This window comes from Crotalus tigris, unplaced genomic scaffold, assembly GCF_016545835.1.
Source record: "Crotalus tigris isolate CLP2741 ecotype Arizona unplaced genomic scaffold, ASM1654583v1 scf7180000019031.1477733, whole genome shotgun sequence".
In the NCBI taxonomy this organism is placed as follows: domain Eukaryota; kingdom Metazoa; phylum Chordata; class Lepidosauria; order Squamata; family Viperidae; genus Crotalus; species Crotalus tigris.
In genome coordinates, this window is record NW_024097335.1 from 522,501 (window position 1) to 542,920 (window position 20,420).

The window sequence follows — 20,420 nt, forward strand, 5'->3', positions numbered from 1 at the left end:
AATCTTTTTTTTTGTACACGGCGGCGGAGGCCTAAAGCGAAAAGGTTTTATAAAACCCAGCTGAAGGCCTAGGATTGGGGCAAAGGCGCGTGGGCCCACCGAGAGGCACCCGTGCCATAGGTTCGCCACCACTGATGTAGAAGATGGCCAGGTTGAACTGAAGGAAGGAGTCAAGCACGTCATCAGTCTTGAGTCCTTTGGTGCTCACAAGGGATCGAAGTCAAGTCCACCTTGAATTCCTTTTACTCTTATCTACCGCCAATTTGCTTTGATCGTTAGTAGTTCAGATTCTTGTAGAGAGCCTAAGCTTGCAATAAACTCTTATATACATTTGAACTTCCTGCATTTACCGATTTCCGCGCTTGATAATCTATATCTAACTAGATCTAGATCTGCATCTAGATCTAGATCTGCATCTAGATCTAGATCTGCATCTAGATCTACATCTATCTAGTTATTTCTGGTAGCACTCAATTTACTAATTAAGATTGAATGATGAGACTTTATATCTGCTCATAGATAAAATATGAGATGCAGGATGAAGAGATTTTAGGTGGAAATATTAAAGACGGTGACACATTCCTGAAATTGTAGTCGTCATGAAAGGGAAAGCCATTTTTTAAATATATATGTATTCCTTTTTTTTCTTTTACGTATTTCTTTCCTTCCTCCCTTGCCATTTTTTTTCTCTATGCCCTTTCCTTGTATTCTTTTTTTTTGCTTGTATTTTTCTTAGTTTGTATTAGTTTTATTCTAGCACTGCGTTTTTAAATCTCTGTAATAAATTATTGTTTAAAGAAAGAATGAATGCTCTTGCCAAAGGCGTAGCTTTAGCACCAGTTTGAATTCTGAAAAGCTGCTGTAATGAAGACGCAGGGTGAGAAACATCCATCGTGCCTCTGGGCTTAAACCGTTAAGGATAGCAGCAGGAAAGATGCACCGTTGGTTCGACAGTCGCTTGCTCAGACACAAAACTCAGAGTGCCAAAAATCGTTAGTTATTCAATATACACTTAATGTTTTCCTGCAGTGGAAGGCAGTGTATCTAGTACAATGGCACAGATTTAGCAGAGAGCATTTATCACTTAGGTAGAAGCTGCAAACTTTCATTACCCTCTATGTGTGTCTGGGGTGCTGTTATTTTAAATGTGACAGCCCTATTCTAAAGCAAAACCAACCGTTTATTGGGTATTCCCATCTAAATGATATGAATCCTGACCATTGATTCTGGGGCAACCAGAAGATTCTAAAACAGGGGTCTTCAAATTTGTCTCTTTTATGACTTGTAGACTTCAACTCCCAGAATTCCTCAGCCAAGCGTGCCTGGCTGAGAAATTCTGGGAGTTGAAGTCCACAAGTCATAAAAGGGCCAAGTTTGAAGAACCCCTGCTGTATATGCTCATAGACAGGGGTCTCTCCAAGACTTGTGGACTTCAATTCCCAGCATGGCTGGCTGAGGGATTCTGGGAGTTGAAGTCCACAAGTCATAAAAGGATCATGTTTGAAGACCCCTGCTCTATAATAATGAAAGTTTGCAAACTGTCCTATTAAAACCCAGATCTTGCTAAATTCTCTAGCTGACATTGTTTCCTCTATCAAGTTGGGGCTATGCCATTGGCAAACAAGTGAAGGGAGCGGGATCAAATTGTGCAGCTAGTCCTCGAGTTACAGCCATTTTGTTCAGTGACAATTCGAAGTAAAGACATCATTGAAAAAAAGTGTTTTGTTTTTCACATTTACCACCGTTGCAGCATCCCCATGGTCGCATGATCAAAATTTGGACACGTGGCAATTGGCAAGTATTTATGATGATTTGCAGTGTGCCAGATCCCCTTTTGCGACCTTCTGAGAAGCAAAGTCAATGGGGAAGCCAGATTCACTTAACAACCATGTTACTAACTGAACAACTGCACATCTGTGGTAGGAAATATCATAAAATGGACCAGAACTCTAATAATAATAATAACAACAACAACAATAACAGAAAGAGGAAGAGGAAGAAGAAGGAGAAGGAGAGGGAGAGGGAGAGGAAGAAGAAGAGGAAGAAGAAGAAGAAGAAGAAGAAGAAGAAGAAGAAGAAGAAGAAGAAGAAGAAGAAGAAGAGGAGGAGGAGGAGGAGGGGGAGGAGGAGGAGAGGGAGAGGAAGCAGAAGAAGAAGAAGAAGAAGAAGAAGAAGAAGAAGAAGAAGAAGAAGAAGAAGAAGAAGAAGAAGAAGAAGAAGAAGAAGAAGAAGAAGAAGAAGAAGAAGAAGAAGAAGAGGAGGAAGGAGAGAAGAAGAAGAAGAAGAAGAAGAAGAAGAAGAAGAAGAAGAAGAAGAAGAAGAAGAAGAAGAAGAAGAAGAAGAGGAGGAGGAGGAGGAGAGGAGGAGGAAGAAGAAGAAGAAGAGGAAGAGGAAGGAGAAGAAAGAAAGAAGAAGAAGAAGAAGAAGAAGAAGAAGAAGAAGAAGAAGAAGAAGAAGAAGAAGAAGAAGAAGAAGAAGAAGAGGGGGAGGGGGAGGAGGAGGATGAGAGGGAGAGGAAGGAGAAGGAGAAGGAGAAGGAGAAGGAGAAGGAGAAGGAGAAGAAGAAGAAGAAGAAGAAGAAGAAGAAGAAGAAGAAGAAGAAGAAGAAGAAGAAGAAGAAGAAGAAGAAGAAGAAGAAGAAGAAGAAGAAGAAGAAGAAGAAGAAGAAGTTGGAAGCGACCTTGGAGGTCAACCCTATACCATTTCAGACAAATGGCTGTCCAGTCTCTTCTTAAAAACTTCCAGTGTTGGAGCATTCACAACTTCTGGAGGCAGGTTGTTCCACTGGTTAATTGTCCTAACTTAACAACTGTCTTGCTTATCAACAGAAATTTGAGACACAGTTGTGATCACAAGTCGCGGACTACCTAAGTACTGACTATCTAGTTCTGGTGTCTATGGAGATTCTCAGTCATCCAGATTGTGGTTATTCCGAAGGTGTTTTTTCAAGAGGCAACTGGACTTCCTTGGTTTTTCCTTGAAGATGTTTCGCTTCTCGTCCAAGAAGCTTCCACAGAACTGATCGGAACTGAAGAAGCTTCTTGGCATAAGAAGCAAAACATCTTCAAGGAAAAACAAAGAAACTCCAATTGCCTCTTGAAAAAGCACCTTTGGGATCTGGTTCCAATGGCTGATCTGGGTTTTGAAGGTTATGAATTTGCTTGTGAGAAAGTCACATAATCACATGACCCTGGAACATTGCAACCGTTGAATATAGTCAACAAACAGTAGTAAGCTGAGGACCACCTGTAGAATGAACAGATAAAGGAAACAAAGAGGAAAAATGACCGGTAGCCTTCAACCATGTATTCATATTTGCAGTTAAGTTCCAAGAATTCCTAAAAATGGGAATTATGTCCTAATCTGCTTCAGCACAAAGCAGGATAAATAGCTTTAAGATCAAACTTTCCTTCAGTCTTTGCAAATGACTCCTATTTTAAAATGCAGGTGCAACCTCAATGCAAAACAGCTTTCCTAATCAGCAGACTGTTTTTTACAAGCTGCTAGATATTAAGGATTATGCCCTTAATGAAGGAATGTTCACTCATTTGCCATTCAGAAAACATGGCTCTGAGCATTTTTTTTTAAACCACAAGAATCATCAAATCAACTGTAGAGAAAAATGTACGATGCAAATTTATGTACACAAATTAAAATTAACGTGCAACTGCAATGAGAAGCAGATTTGCTAATAAGCAGAGTGTCTTTATAAGCTACCAGGTATTCAGGGTTATAAAGTTTAATGAAGGAACGCTGACTCATTTGCCATTCAGCAGACATGGCCCTGAGTCCTTTTTCCCCATGAAAATGATTAAATCAACCATGGAGAAAAATGTATGATGCAAACTTATGTATACAAATCAAACACCAGAAATACTCTTGGGTTTTATACTGAAGTAATGCTGAAATTAATTTATGCCACCATGTTAAATACTATATCCATTCAATAATATTAACCAGAGCAGCATTTCTTAATCTGTTCAAGATCATTTCAAGGATGTCTATGTGTAAGAAATTTATATAAAGCAACACAGAGCAGACAAAGAGTACAGTCACCATGTATTTTACTGCTCAATTATTTGTTAACTGTCTCAACTGTCACAGGAAACTCTCCTCAGAACATAAAGAAATCATAGATTATAACCATAGATGCACACTAAACACTGCCATCTACTGGTTGAATAATTCTGTAGTTGTTGCAATACAAAATACATTCTAACATGTATTCCAGCACTATGAGAATATGTTAGATTAGAATAAGGAAAAGAAATAAAAAGAACACAGAAATAATTGTCTTGCTTAGCAATGGAAATATTGGGCAGATTTGTCATCATATGTCAAGGACTGCCTATATTTCATCAATATCCAATCTATTACAAAAAAATGTTTTGGGCTCAGCATAATATTCAGCCTGCTTCAGTACTGATGTTTGACTTCAGCAAGTGAGAAAAATCCGGTTTTTAGGACAGGTTTTTCAGCATCTATCGCCAAGTACTGGTGGAATATAATTTAGGAAATGTTGCTCTAGTCTAGTGGATAATCCATAAAATTTAAAACACTGTTGTTTTATGACTGGCCAGAGAGCCACCACTTATCTATCTATGGAGATTCTCAATCATCCAGGTCATGGTTGTCTCAAAGCTGAGTTTTTTTCCAAGAGGCAACTGCACTCTTGAAAGTGGCCTCAACGACTCTCCAAAAGAAGGCAAATGACCAGCTGTCTGCAAGGAGTATAAATCCTCCTATTCCCCACCATCCAGTCAGAACTGAAGAAGCTTCTTGGATGAGAAGCAAAACGTCTTCAAAGAAAAATAAGAAAATCCAGTTGCCTCCTGAAAAAAAAAAGCACCTTTGGGATACCACTTATGTAGACTCAGACTATCTAGACTACCTCAGATTCCTGTCTTCAGCAGGGGGTTGGACTAGAAGACCTCCAAGGTCCCTTCTAGCTGTATGATTCTAACAAACACATTCAAGGATCAAGACTGTCTTTGTTTAATACTTTTTGAAGAAGCAACCATCCGAATCAGGACAAAAGCAAGCAAAAGTTCTCCAAAGCTTCGACTTTCAAATGCTGAACTTTCAGGTGACATCTTAAAACAGCTTTAAGAACCCAAGCAAGGAATATGACTCGGCAGAGGCCATAAATATAGGATTTCATGGTAGGAAGCTACAGTCCGCTTTCATGTTTTTAAAACCTTGGTCTTCGGCCTCTGAATTTTTCTACATCCCACTCCTTTCCTGCATTTAAGATGAAGCTGCTCCTTCCCTACTTATCACCAACCTCTTCCTCCTCTTCCAACCTTTTGCAGCCAATATTGTACATCCAAAATAAATAAAGCTGTTATCTTTTTCCTTTGCAGCTGAAATGAATTAATCATGCACTGTTTCCATGCATTTTGTTTTCAAACAAAAAGTTCAGTCCGTAGGTTGTATCTTGCCCGCAGTATAACTGAAATATTCCTTTACAGAGGTCTTCAGCTTCCCACATAACTACAAATACTTCTTGACTTATAACCATTTGTTTAGTGACCTTTACAAGGGCCCTGAAAAAAGTGACCAATGACCATTTTTCACACTTACGACCATTGCAGCCACATGGCCGCAAGATCAAAATTCTTAGCAATTACGATGTATTTGTGAGGGCTGCAGTATCCTGGGTGTGTGTGTGTGTCACATGGTCATCTTTTGCAAACTTCTGACAAGCAAAGTCAATGGGGAAGCCAAATTCACTTAACAACCATGTTACCTCGACTTACAGTTTGTTTAGTGGCCAAAGTTACAACAGCACTGAAAAAGTGACTTATAATTACAATTATAATGACTTTTTACAGGACCATTGCAGGTCCCCGTGGTCAGGTGATCAAAATTCAGACGCTTGGCAACTGACTCATATTTATGACGGTTGCACTGTCCCGAGGTCATGTGATCACTTTTTGCGACCTTCTAGCAAGCAAAGGCAATTGGGAAACCAGATTCCCTTAACCATTGTGTTATTAACTTACCACCTGCAGGGATCCACTTAACAACTGTGGCAAGAAAGGTCGTAAAGTGAAACAAATGTTTCACTTAACAATGGAAAATTTGGGCTGAGTTGTGGTCCTAAGTCAAGGATTTACCTTTATTAACTTAACAACAGCAGTGAATATTTAACGATTACTGCAAGAAAGATTATAAAATGGGACAAAACTCAATGTCTTGCTTAGCAGTGGAAATAAGAGGTTAACCGTGGTTGTAAATCAAGGACTACCTATATTTTGCAACTGCTGTTGCTGTAATATGTTTGGCCTCTATGCTGTCTCTGTTGTCCATATTAAAGTGCTTCCATGACATTATTCAGTATCCAAAGCAAAATTCCATTTATGCAGAAGAGAAGGGGGATCTCAGTGATCTGCTTTCAATATATATATATATATATATTGGTCTTTGGTTGTTCGGGTTTTCTCCCGCGTAAAATTGGAAGTGTCTTGGCGACGTTTCAACGAAGTCCCATTCGTCATCTTCAAGCTGGTGTTTTCAGCTTCGTGCTTCGAGGAGCACGAAGCTGAAAACACCAGCCTGAAGATGACGAATGGGACTTCGTCGAAACATCGCCAAGACACTTCCAATTTTACGCGGGAGAAAACCCGAATAACCAAAGATCTACACACACACACACACACACACACACACACACACACACACACATATATATATATATATATATATATATATATATATATATATAGAGAGAGAGAGAGAGAGAGAGAGAGAGAGAGAGAGGGAGGGAGGGAGGGAGGGAGGGAGAGAGACACAGAGAGAGAGAGAGATAACCCACACATGTCAATTTAGGATTACAGCAGCCAGCTAATTAGGAAGCTCATGAACTTTAAATGTCATTATTGTAATGCTACTTTCCCTTAAAATAAATATGTTTACCAAGTTGGTGGGAGGGGGAAACCAAAGAACTGCTTATGATATAATTTCAAGACAAATTGATGTAGGCAGACCGAGGATTTGGGATGACAAGAGAGAATGCTCCCAAAGGTTTTGTTTTAAGGATGTGTGAAACGCCTCGTGAAATCTAGCTGGTTTCATAGCTGAGATTTGGCTTGCCTTGAAAAGCCCCAATTTTCCTGAAAAGTCACAGAAGCTCTCTTGTGTCAAGACAGTCAGGTAGAATTTTGAGAAAAGATTCTCCAAAGGTTTAGCCGGGAATTTTTCTAGTTTTTGCTCTGTGGTGGCCAGCTGCATTTGTTATACTTCAGAATTTAGCTTCAGACAACCCCGGCCTAACCTATAATAGTAAGGTGACCAACTTTTTTACAATGAGAAGGAGGACACAAATAAATTGAAGAAAAAAATATGAATAAATAAAATTAATTATTAAAACTGAAACAATAACATAAGCGAATAAACTTGTAAATAAAATTATACATATTTGGAAATTATTAAATAGATAATGAATTAATAAAATGTGAATTATTGTGCTCACCTGTGCATGATTGAATATTCACTGAGAAAGAAGTGAGTCTAATGCGTGCGTGTGTGCCATGTCATGTTTCGGTAAGAAGTAAACAAAGCCACTTGTACACAGCGCATTCTTGTGCGTGGCGCATTCTCTCAAAACAATTCTCCTGTTCGGAACGCATGCGTCTCATAATCACATTTCGCCTAACTGTACCGAGCCTTGACGAATTGTCATGTCAAATACAAATACGTCACATCACATGCAACGGATCGGATTGGCATCGATCAAATACAGAAATTTACAGATTAGTCTTCAAATATCGAAAAGGAGGACATGTAGGAGGACACTTTTCGAGAGAGGACAGAACTTACAAAAGAAGGACTGTCCTCCCTAAAGGAGGACAATTGGTCACCTTAATAATAGCGATATAAATTTATGGAAGTTGTTAGCTCAGCATCATATGAAGGTCTCCCCTGTTTTTCAATCTTTGTCAGTAGGAGTCTTTAACCGTGGCCACGTTAAAACTTCTGGATTTCAGCTCCCACAATTCCCCAGACAGCCATGCTGGCTGAGGAATTCTGGGAGTTGAAGTCCGCAAGTCTTAAACTGGCCAAGGGACACACAGCTATCAATGGTTACAAGTCAAATGATCTCCAAGTTCTGAGTTATAGCCCTCTTAAAAGCAGGTGTGTGACTCTCATTGGTGATTCTAAGAACTGATCCTTGGATCACACAGGCCTCTGGAACAGATCTCGATGTTCTTAATAGGGTATGCATCGGGCTGCCTTCGAAATGCCACTCAGAGGCTGGTTGGTGCGCAGAGATCTGAACAGATCTCTGTTCACTGACCTATTTCCACCCTGCGTTTATTACACTTCGGCTCTGAATCAAATCGTTTTAAAGCAGGAACTGAAGAAGAAACGTGTTCAATTAGCACTTGAAAACGCTCAACTGATTCTGCACTTCTAGCCAACACCAAAGCTGAATGGCAAGTTCCTTTTTCGGAATTTCTGCTAGGCAATTCTCCAATGTAAATAGTGCACAAAACAACGCAACTAAGATGATCAAAGGCCTGGAGAGTAAAACATACGAAGAATGGCTACGGGACTTGGGTTTGGCCAGTCTAAAGAAAAGAAGAAATAGGGGAGACATGATAGCAGTGTTCCAGTATCTGAGGGGCTGCCACAAGGCAGAGGGGGCCAGGCTGTTCACCAGAGCACCAGAGGGAAGAACGAGAAACAATGGTTGGAAACTGGTCAAGGAGAGAAGCAACCTGGAATTAAGGAGAAACTTCCTGACAGTGAGGACAATCAATCAGTGGAACAGTTTGCCTCCAGAAATTGTGGGCGCTCCATCACTGGAGATTTTTAAGAAGAGACTAGACATTCACCTGTCTGAGATGGTATAGGTTCTCCTGCTTGAGCAGAGTGCTGGACTAGTTGACCTCCAAGGTCCCTTCCAGCTCTATTCTATTGTATTCTGTTCTGTTCTATCCCATTCCATGTTCCCTTTCTATTCTATTCTATTCTATTCTATTCTATTCTATTCTATTCTATTCTATTCTATTCTATTCTATTCTCTGTTCTGCTCTGTTCTGTTCTGTCCCGTTCTGTTCTATTCTATTCTGCCAGCACAAGTGGGATGGGCCAATCCCAGTAGCTTGGATCGATGCTATGAAGGGCTTTCAAAGTGATCACCAACACCTTGAATGGCACATAGACACAGGCTGGTAATGTAGCTAATCTTTGTTTGCTCTTTTCTGGACCATTTGTCTGGGTGCCATTGTTTCCAGAGAACAGCTAGCTATATGACTGGGCCTGTTTAGTTTGCAGCCATTTTTGGCGTCCTCACAATTTACTAATTTCCCTATAGATCCATATCAGCCTATCATGGAAACTACCTAGAGGTATGAATTATAGCTATGCATGATTATCAATTTTTGGACCGTATTAGTATTACGAGGGCCTGCCAGCTGCATGGCCCCCTGCGTCCCTTTCACAATTTTGTTCCTACAGTTAACCAACCGGAGGGAATTGAATCTGAGAATAACCCTCTTGCCCAAGGCCTTTGCATTTGAATAGATGTATTTGAATTTAAACCCGAATTTAATCCTGCATTTGGAACCTAATGCAAAGGTATTACTGACTAGCTTGTTGATGAAGAAATGAGAATAACTATAGACTTTTTTCCTTTTTTTAATACTGCCAATTAATGTAACTGACTCACTCAGGAGGCTGGAAGGACCAGAAATGGATGGTTTTAAAAAAAATGTCCATAGGCCATTGTTCTCAAAAAGTCTATTTCTTTTAATTAATTTTTGTTCTTGTTTTCTAGACAAAAGGCACTCCAAAGCGGTATGAAGGAATACCGAAATAAGCACTAGGAAAGTCATTATACAACTTTGAAAAAAGAAATAGTGATGCCGTAATAAAATAGCCATCGCAGCACTGAAACTCCTTCCTGTTCTTGTCAGAATAAAAGTTTTTTGTCTTCTTGTCTAAAACTGGAGGAAAAAAATGGAACTAGTTAGAATTTCTCTGCTTCTTGCTGCCCTTGTTGAGATGGGATTGCGAGCTGAATTATCCAGGTGGATCTTATGGCTTTTAGACAAAGTCTAAATGGAACGGTTAATTGAGGGGCGATAAATCTATCAAATTTGATTTCTCTCGGTTCATTTTCTCAGTCTGAAATTTGCCCCATTTAAGGCTGGGGCTGAGGATTTTCATTACGTTTCGTATAACTTGGTCTTGTTCTGACAGCAGACTCAAATTGAGTGGTCAATGAGAAGATGACACAGACGCATGAGGTGAACGGAACTATTTCAAATTTCATTTCCCCTCCCCCTTTTTTAGGGATGCTCTTGAGGGGGATTGTGAGGGAGAGGAGGGGCTTTGAATTCCTTGTTCTGTCTGGGGGATAGATAAAGGTAGTCCTCGAATTACAACCATTCATTTAGCAACCATTAAAAGTTCCAACAGAGCTGAAAAATTTATAATAATAATAATAATAAAGTTGGAAGGGACCTTGGAAGTTGTTGAGTCTTTGAGTCAATGGCGAAAGAAGAACACACATTCTGTTAATTCCAACAGCCTTTATTCTCAGCATCTCTCTCTCCGACACAACTCAGAGGCTCGCAGACCTCTCTGTCTCCTTTTATAGAATCCCCGGGCAAAAAGGTAACAATCTGGAGCGCTTCTGTGCCTTGCGCATGCGCGCAGGCCGGCGCCACTCAGTCTGGTCCCGGGCAGCTTGCAACAGCCCAGGACCATTGCAATGTCCCGAGCCTGCCTTTGCAGGCTCAGGCACAACAGAAGTCATCTAATCCAACCCCCTGCTCAGGCAGGAAATCCTATACCATTTCAGACAAATGGCTGTCCAGTCTCTTCTTAAAAACTTCCAGCGTTGGAGCATTCACCGCTTCTGGAGGCAGGTTGTTCCACTGGTTAATTGTTCTGACTGTCAGGAAGTTTCTCCTTAGTTCTAGGTTGCTTCTCTCCTGGATTAGTTTCCATCCATTGCTTCTTGTCCTGCCTTCAGAATTAGAATTAGAATTAGATGATACTTGGGGGGGGGAGGAGGAATGTGCATGGGAGTTTAGTTAGACATAACAATACTGTAACTAGTGTGAGAACCAAGGTTTTTGAAATAAGAGATGATAAGAATTGGCGGGTTGGAAAACTGGAGGGAAAGTCTGCATTTCAAACTAGTTGGAGAATGTGATTTATGGCTGTAAATTAGAGGAGAGAACTGTGTTTTGACACTATGTGCTCAGGGGAGGGGAATTCAGATTTTGGCTTTGGCTATGTAAGTGCTGATGCTATGCTTCTCGAATAGATTCTTTAAGGTAAACAATGCCTCAAAGTTCTTTGAAGAGTTTCATCTGTCAGAACCATGACACTATATGGCAAAAAAGAATAAAGAAAAAAAGCAACCACAGCTAAAGTTAAAGGAAGAATTTATGAAATTAGAATCCAAACTACAAATAGATCCATAAAATAAAATATTTAAAAAACAAATGGAAATAATAAAACAAATTAACAAATTAAAAGGGCCAAACATAATTTTTTTAAATGTTAATAAACTGGGGAGAGGCTAGCATATAAATTGAAAAAAGAAAGAGAGAAAAAATTGATAAACAAACTGCAAGACCCAAAAGGAGATTTACAGTTTCAAAATGATATAATTAAAAAAATAATCAAAGACTTTAATGAGATACTTTATGATACAGAGGAAACCTCTCAATAGGTAGCAACTACTAACTAACCTTGACTAATCTAGAATACTAAGCACAGTCAAATCTAGTAAACTGTTGGTTAGAGTCCATCTGAGAAGACTAATGCTGTAGATTAAACTATCTGGGAGGTTAAAAAAATATTCTGGAAAGCAATGGGCCAGTCATTCTATCAAGCTGAGAAAACTGCGTGGATATGTCCATGTAAGTCACCAGAGAGCTAAGTATAAATTATTTTAACGTCTCACTAGATTAATTGTTTTGCAGGAACAGGGCCAACAAGTAAATTACATTTGCTAAGGAACTGTAAGCTTTCTCAAATCCTGCCACTGCTTACATGGTATATGCTAATAACTTTTTTGGCCTTTGCCCTAACCACCTGCAGATACAGATGTCTTCTCCTAATAAGATCCTCAAATGAAAAGATGGACATCTGTTATCTATAAGAAATCCACTTTCATTCTTAAAATTCAATATATTTTTTTCATGATAATTTCTCTTGAATACATGATGACTTGATTAACATCTTTTGGGGATACATGGAAGAACTTCTACAGAACTTCCCAATGCTGCTAGGAATGGTAGTCAGTATTTGAGGTTCTCTATGTCTAGAATCTTTTGGCTTATAATTTGGAACACAAACCAGGTAAATGGATGGATGGATGGATGGATGGATGGATGGATGGATGGAGGGAGGGAGTATGGGTGGGTGGATGGATGAATGGATGGATAGCTAAGTGGGTGGGTGGGTGGGTGGGTGGATGGATGGATGGATGGATAGCTAGGTGGATGGATGGATGGATGGATGGATGGATGGATGGGTAGATGGTTAGGTGGATGGATGGATGGCTAAGTGGATGGATAGATAGATGGATGGATGGATGGATGGATGGATGGATGGATGGATGGATGGATGATGGATGGATGGATGGCTAGGTGGGTGGTTGGATACATGATGGGTGGATGAATGGGTAGACCAACATAACATTTACTTTGGTCAATGGCCACATAAAGCAGACCATAGGTAAACTAAATACAGAAAAGAAGATACATTCACATAACCATCACTAATGGAAAAGGTGAATATTTCTATAACACAATGGAATTCTTAGTCCAAAATATTGAGGTAATTATGAAATAGAGTAACAGGAGTCAGTTATTTCCTGTTTATATAACAGCACATAAGTGAATCAGGTATATGGGATGATGACAATGGTGGTGGTGGTAACGATGATGGTGGCAGTGAAGAAGATAATGATGCTATCCATTCAATTGTGTCCAATTCTTGGTAATTCTATGGACCATCTCTCTCCAAAACCCCACAAAGCAACAATACTTTGCTTCATTATGGGTAATAAAACCTTTCCTTCTCCGACAAGAGAAAACAGATAGGTTGTTCCTCAGAAGAATTCAGCGACAGGAAATGAACCTTCTTCAGATATCATTGTCAAAGGAGAAGTGCAGCAGATGTGGAGAATAGATTCAATTATTAAACCATCATCACAAGGACAGGTCCATCTATTTTTAGAGCTTTGTTAAATCTCCCATATAAAAGCACTGAGGGTAGACTATTAAATCTGGTTCTAAAGAAGAAACTTCGTTGGGCAGGAGTGATGAGTGAGTTGGTGTAATTGACTAGTGTCCACCTGATGTGGTTGAATCAAGTTTCGACAGAATTTGGGATGACTTTTTTAGACACTGAAGCCAGAATGAAAAAGTCATCCCAAATTCTGTCAAAACTTGATTCAACCACGTCAGGTGGACACTAGTCAATCACATCAACTCACTCATCTCTCCTACCCAACAAAGTTTCTTCTAAAGCAGTGGTTCTTAATCTGTGGGTCGGGACCCCATTTGGGGTCGAACGACCATTTCACGGGGGTCGCCAAACAACGCAGTCCACCATTTTTCCCCCCTTTCCTTAGCTGTGCTACTCCTTTTTATTCTATTGGCTTTCGAAAGCCAATAGAATAGACTCTCTTGAATAGAGTCTAATTCTATTGGCTTTCAAAAGCCAATAGAAATTGTCCAGGCTGTCTCTGCCCTGCTGAGCCCGCCAAAAGTCCCATTCTGCAAACGGTGCTGCACCAGTTGAGTAGTCCTCGACTTACAACCGGTTGACTAGTCCTTGACTTACGACCGGTTGGGGGTCGCGGCATTAAAAAGGTTGAGAACCACTGTTCTAAAGTCTATCTTAGGTGCTTTCTTCAATAACTTTCCTAGCCTGAGTGAAATTAAGAAAACATAGGGAACCACACTATAAGATGTTTTTAATGTATTATATGAGTCCAAAAAGACTCAATGTTGACAGAGAGGAGTGATGGAAGTAGCCAATTTGGGGGAAAAAATCAGTTTATTTCCTTGGTAGCTTCCAGTAGACATTACTACAATCAGTTCTTACATTGTGACTGGTAGAAAAGATGGGTAACAGCATCCCCATGATATGCTAGGATCCAATAGTCAAAATAATTTGAAGAATGTTCTTGAACTTGAATTCTCAGAAAAGACCTTTCGGTCAAATCTCAGTGGAAAGCACCACTGAAAGTCAGATTTTTCCTTCCCCAGTGGTGGTAGTGGAACAATTCTGCGCACTGCCCCAATTAACTTTAATCTGACACATCACATATAGTCCATCCATTCAGGCTTGGGATGTGAAGAAATGGTGAGTTAGTTCTAAATGGAAAGATCAAATTTCAAGAACAGAACTCAAAAGTTGAAAAGGGAAGCAAAAGAATGATTTGCCCTGGGGTCTCAAAGGTGTTTTTTTTCAAAAGGCACTTGGACTTTTTTTGTTTTTGTTTTTCCTTGAAGACGTTTTTCTTCTCATCCAAGAAACTTCTTCAGAACTTCAGAAGGCCTTCAAAGAAAAGGTGGCACCATGCTCAATAGTAGTAACTGTGAGAGGGACCTCGGAGTCCTAGTAGACAATCATCTAAATAAGAGCTATCAGTGTGCTGCAGCTGCCAAAAAGGCCAACACAGTGCTAGGCTGCATTAACAGAGGGATAGAATCAAGATCATGTGAAGTATTAATGCCACTTTACAATGCCTTGGTAAGGCCACACTTGGAATACTGCATCCAGTTTTGGTCACCACGATGTAAAAAAGATGTTGAGACTCTAGAAAGAGTACAGAGAAGAGCAACAAAGATGATTAGGGGACTCGAGGCTAAAACATATAAGGAACGGTTGCGAGAATTGGGTATGTCTAGTTTAACGAAGAGAAGGACAAGGGGGGACATGATAGCAGTATTCCAATATCTCAGGGGCTGCAATAAAGAAGAGGGAATTAAGCTATTTTCCAAAGCACCTGAAGGCAGGACAAGAAGCAATGGGTGGAAACTAATCAAGGAGAGAAGCAACCTAGAACTACGGAGAAACTTCCTGACAATGAGAACAATTAATCAGTGGAACAGCCTGCCTCCAGAAGTTGTGAATGCTCCATCACTGGAGGCTTTAAAGAAGAGACTGGACAGCCATTTGTCTGTAATGGTATAGGGTTTCCTGCCTAAGCAGGGGGTTGGACTAGATGACCTAGTAATAGTAATAGTAGTAAAGTTGGAAGGGACCTTGGAGGTCATCTAGTCCAACCCCCTGCTCAGGCAGGAAACCCTACACCATTTCGGACAAATGGTTGTCCAGTCTCTTCTTTAAAAAGTTCCAGTGTTGGAGCATTTACTGCTTCTGGAGGCAGGCTCCATTAATTGATTAATTGTTCTCACTGTCAGGAAGTTTCTCTTTAGTTCTAGGTTGCTTCTCTCCTTGGTTAGTTTCCACCTGTTGCTTCTTGTCCTGCCTTCAAGGTCCCTTCCAACTTTACTACTACTACTACTACTACTACTACTACTACTATTATTATTATTATTATTATTATTAAATACAAAGAAAGCCCCGTTGCCTTTTGAAAAACAACCAGAATCTTTGGAACAACCATGATCTGGATGATTGAGAATTTCCATAGTTGGAGGTTTGGCCAAATTTTCTTTCCCTTCTTCTCTTTCAGCAGTTGTTACAAAAATGGCAGCCCTATTTTGGGGGGAAGACCATTCTGTTTTGCAATTTCATCTTATAAGCTTTACCATCTGTAATCTGCTCCAACCGAAGCCAATTCTGAGTAGTGAAAAAAAGGGTTGGAAGATAGGACATCTTTGGATGTCCAAAGTCAATCTCTTTCCAAGACTTACCGCATGCTCTGAGCAGCAGTGTGTGACCACAATTTATTCACTTCCCTTGCAAATGTAGTATATATTTCTAGAGAAACCGAAAGATCAATATCTTTTTTAATGCATTTTTTAAATGTGCAGCCTGAAACACGGTTTCTCACCAGCCTAGCAGATCTTCCAGTTCATAGACCTGTTTCTAATGCTGATACAAAAAGTTCCGTGAATCCAAAAATTGGACACAAAAATTGAACAATGTCCAGAAAGGAATTTTTTTTCTAATAAAGGAGAATATTTGTAGCTCAGGGTTAGCGTGAGGGGACTTTGGTGCTCTCTGAACTTGCTTGTTTTCTTGAAGACGTTTCATTACCCAGCTATGTAACATTATCAGTGCCAGAATTGTTTTTCTCCTTATTGCTCCTAGGGACTGAAAAGCAAAAGATGACCATTCTTGCTTCTTCCTGATTTTCATATCCTTTTCTTCTTAAACCATTTCAAATAGCAACTCAGTAGTATTCTCCTACAGGTGGTCCTCAACTTATGACCACAACTGATCCAAAATTTCCATTGCTAAGCAAGGCAGTTATGTGAATTGTGCCCCATTTTATGGCTGTTCTTAAGTGAATCACTGCAATTGTTAAATGAAGCTGGCTTCCTCATTGACTTTGCTTGTCAGTTGGTTGCAAAAGGTGATCACATGATCCACTGCCACCGTCATAAATATGAGTCAGTGGCCAAGTGTCTGAATTTCGATCATGTGACTACAGAGATGATAGCAGTCTTCCAATATCTCAGGGGCTGCCACAAAGAAGAGGGAGTCAAGCTATTTTTCAAGGTGCCTGAAGGCAGGACAAGAAGCAATGGGTGGAAACTAATCAAGGAGAGAAGCAACCTAGAACTGAGGAGAAACTTCCTGACAATTAGAACAATTAACCAGTGGAACAACCTGCCTCCAGAAGCGGTGAATGCTCCAACACTGGACGTTTTCAAGAAGAGACTGGACCGCCATTTGTCTGAAATGGTATAGGGTTTCCAGCCTAAGCAGGGGGTTGGACTAGATGACCTCCAAGGTCCCTTCCAACTTTACTATTATTATTATTACTACAATGGCTGTAAATGCATTTTTTAAGTAACTTTGGTCATTAAACAAAAGTCAAGGAGTAGCTGTATGAAGATGAGTCCTTCACGCTGAAAAATATATGATTTCTTTCATTGGATCTATCTCAACTGCTTTTCCTTTGAACTGGATCACCAAAGAGATCAAGTTACTGCGTATAAAATGCCTACAATATAGGAAGGTAGGCATTTAGTACAAATTCTTTATTTCCTGTTTAACCTCACCCTTTCTGTGGTTTCAGAATGAAAACAACACCTTTATAGTGATTGTAGGCAGGACAGCAAACCACTGAATAGTCTTGGAAAAACATTTGAGTCCATTTATTTTATTTTACAACATATTGGAGCTTGCTTTTCACGAGCGGTAATTACAAAATGGGACACGGCCCCACAAACCAATAAAAACGTTACAAAAATTAAAACAATAAAACAACACAGCGAGGACAAAGGCAATAATATCATAGGCAGAGATTCTCAACTTGAAGCCACGGATGGTTCCAGAAAGATCCTCCAGAGCCTACTAGAGCTGCTGTAAGTTTATAATTTTTCACGCCAAAGAAGAAAAAAATAGCTTAAACATGAAGGCATGAATCATTACCTCCAGATAATGAGCTTAATATCTTTTACAAGCGTGAAATGAAATCAAATTTGGTTTTTGGCCTGGTCTCATACCTTTCTCTATTCTGATCCCACTGACAGTTTCCTCACCGCCCACTAAAAGAATAAGTTGAACATTTAACCTCCTCAAGTTTGCACAGCGGCGTATTTTTCACCAACACCTTAAGTGAGCAAGCCATCTTTACTTAGCACCAAAACCTAATCTTCATCAAAGATTTAAAAAAAGGAAGGGATTCCCAAATTTGTCTCATTTACATCTTCAGCCAAAGAACGAAATGGGTATAGGTAGTTCTCGACTTATGACCACAGCTGATCCCAAATTTTCTGTTGCTAAGTGAGACATTTGTTAAGTAGGTTTTGGCCCCTTTTATCACCATTCTTGTCACAGTTATTAGGAGAATCACAGCAGTTGTTAAGTTAGTAACATGGTTGTTAAGTGAAATCTGGCTCTCCAACTGACTTTCCTTGTCACAAGGATGCAAAAGGGGATCACATGACTGGGTCTGTTTAGTTTGAAGATCTGCCCTATTTTACGTCCTTTCTTGCCGCAGTTGTTAAGTGAATCCATGTGAGTAAGACGGTGGTTAAGTGAATCTGGCTTCCCCATTGACTTTGCTAAGCGAGACAGCTGTTAAATGAGTTTTGCCCCATTTTAAAACAATAACAATAATAACAATAGCAATATAGAGTTGGAAGGGACCTTTGAGGTCTTCTAGTCCAACCACCTGCTCAGGCAGGAAATCCTATACCAGGGATAGGCAACCTTGGCTCTTTTATGACTCGTGGACTTCAACTCCCAGAAGTCCTGAGCCAGCCATGCTGAGGGGAAAGGGAGAGGTTTCCAAGCTGAGCCATGCTGGCTCAGGAATTCTGGGAGTTGAAGTCCACAAGTCATGAAGGGGCCAAAGTTTCCCCCCTGCTGGCTCAGGAATTCTGGGAGTTGAAGTCCATGAGTCATAAAAGAGCCAAGGTTGCCTACCCCTGTATACCATTTTAGACAAATGGTTGTCCAGTCTCTTCTTTAAAACATCCAGTGTTGACCTTTCTTGCCACAGCTGTGAAGGGAATCACTGCAGTTGTTAAGCAAAAAACAGGGTGGGTTACATGAATCTGGCTTCCCCATTGACTTTCCTTGTCAAAAGGTCGCCGAAGGTGATCACATGATCCTGGGACGCTGCAACCGTCATAAATATGAGTCAGTTGTGAGGGGCCCATGACCTGGACTTTGTAATTTGTTAACAAACAAAGCTATTTTGTATTTTAAACATAGTTACTTTGTATTTTGATGTGGCTTACTCTTCTCTCTTTTCAAATGGTGATTTATAAAACCCTTAAACTGGAATGTAGGAACGCTTATCCTATGGCTGTATGGATTGATCAGATAGCTTCTAACATCCCTAGACAGAAAAGATAGGTTACAGAAAGATAGCTGGAGACTTATCGCCTGATAAGAAAAAGTTTCTTACTGTCAAGGGGCATTTGGTTGTCTAACTCAGGGGTCCCCAACCTGTGGGCCACGGCCATTGCATGCACGTGTGCGCACATCCCCTCCACTTGCACTAGCGCCACGGCCGCAGGGCACAGAAATGGAATGTCGTGCCGCGGGCCGCAAAAATGGGACACCACTGTGCCACAAGGTGCAAAAACAGAATGCTACCACGCCTTGGGCCGTGAAAATGGGACGCCACACTACGGGGTGCAAAAACAGGATGCCGCACTGCAGGGCACGAAAACGGGACACCACCGCACCATAGGGCATGAAACAATGTGTCTTGGGGTGCGAAAACAGGGCACTGTGCTGCGCAATAACGGGGCAGGGCTAGCGAGTATCATGTGGGCGTTAGCGCCACCACATTTGTGTCACGCATGTGCTCGCAGCCCTGTTTGCACACTTCTGATCTATTAGCTCTATCAAAAGCTCAAATCTGGGGTTATTATGTCCTGAAATCTAAGCTGGGAATAAATTTGTCAATGGCACAGGGGTATCCAAGATACTGAGATGGCTCTATTTTGAAATCTTGGAAGCAACTGTTTCTTGAGTGCTGCATCAGGGATAAATCTTATGTTGGAAGACAGCTAAGCTCAAGAGGCTCTCTTGACAGTTAGTTTAAACTGATCATATCCTCCCAATTCACTTCACAGTTTTGTGGTAATGTGGAAGAGGTATAACAAAACAGAAAGAGGATATCTTCTGGACAAGCTTCTGGTCTTTAAAGGAGGGAAGGTTTGAAAACTATGGCTTTATGATTCTGGGCGTTGGTGATTTTTAATTTACTCTGCAATTATTTTGTAGGGACAGAGATAGCGGCCTTAAAGCAAGGTTTCATCTAGCTCAATATTGTATATGCAAAAATTGATCATTTTAGGCTTCAGTTAAAAGCAGAGAGGTTCAACCTTGACAACTTTAAGACTTGTGGACTTCAACTCCCAGAATTCCTCAGGCAGCCATGATGGCTGAGGAATTCTGGGAGTTGAAGTCCACGAATCTTAAAATTTGCTGAGGTTGGACACCCGATCTAAAATCTGTTGTGTAGGAAGACTTGCTCCAAATCCCACAGTGTCTGAAGGATGACAAGAGTTGGGAGTTTAATATATTTAAAAGGCCCCAGGTTGAAGGAGATTTCTTCTGAATCTGAGGCGGCCGTGTTCAGCCTGATGGAAATGCAGTTATTTATTTTTCTTACAATCTATTTCGACTCTAAATAAACACATGCATTGCAGGATTCAGGTTGCTTATTCACTGCCATGTGGGAAATTCATAATCAATATTTGCCAGAGGGGAATATCTACTGTACACTGCTGCCTTTTTATTGTTTTATTAGCTGCCAGAATTACAGAAAAGGCAAA

The 20,420-nt window shown here is 40.4% G+C and overlaps 1 protein-coding gene across 11 annotated transcripts in view; it reads right to left on the bottom strand.

Annotated features, from left to right (window-relative positions):
- Nucleotides 1-20,420, bottom strand: part of LOC120314980 (disks large homolog 2-like) — an 899,194-nt gene that overhangs the window by 484,146 nt on the left and 394,628 nt on the right. The gene's annotated exons all lie outside the window — the stretch shown is intronic.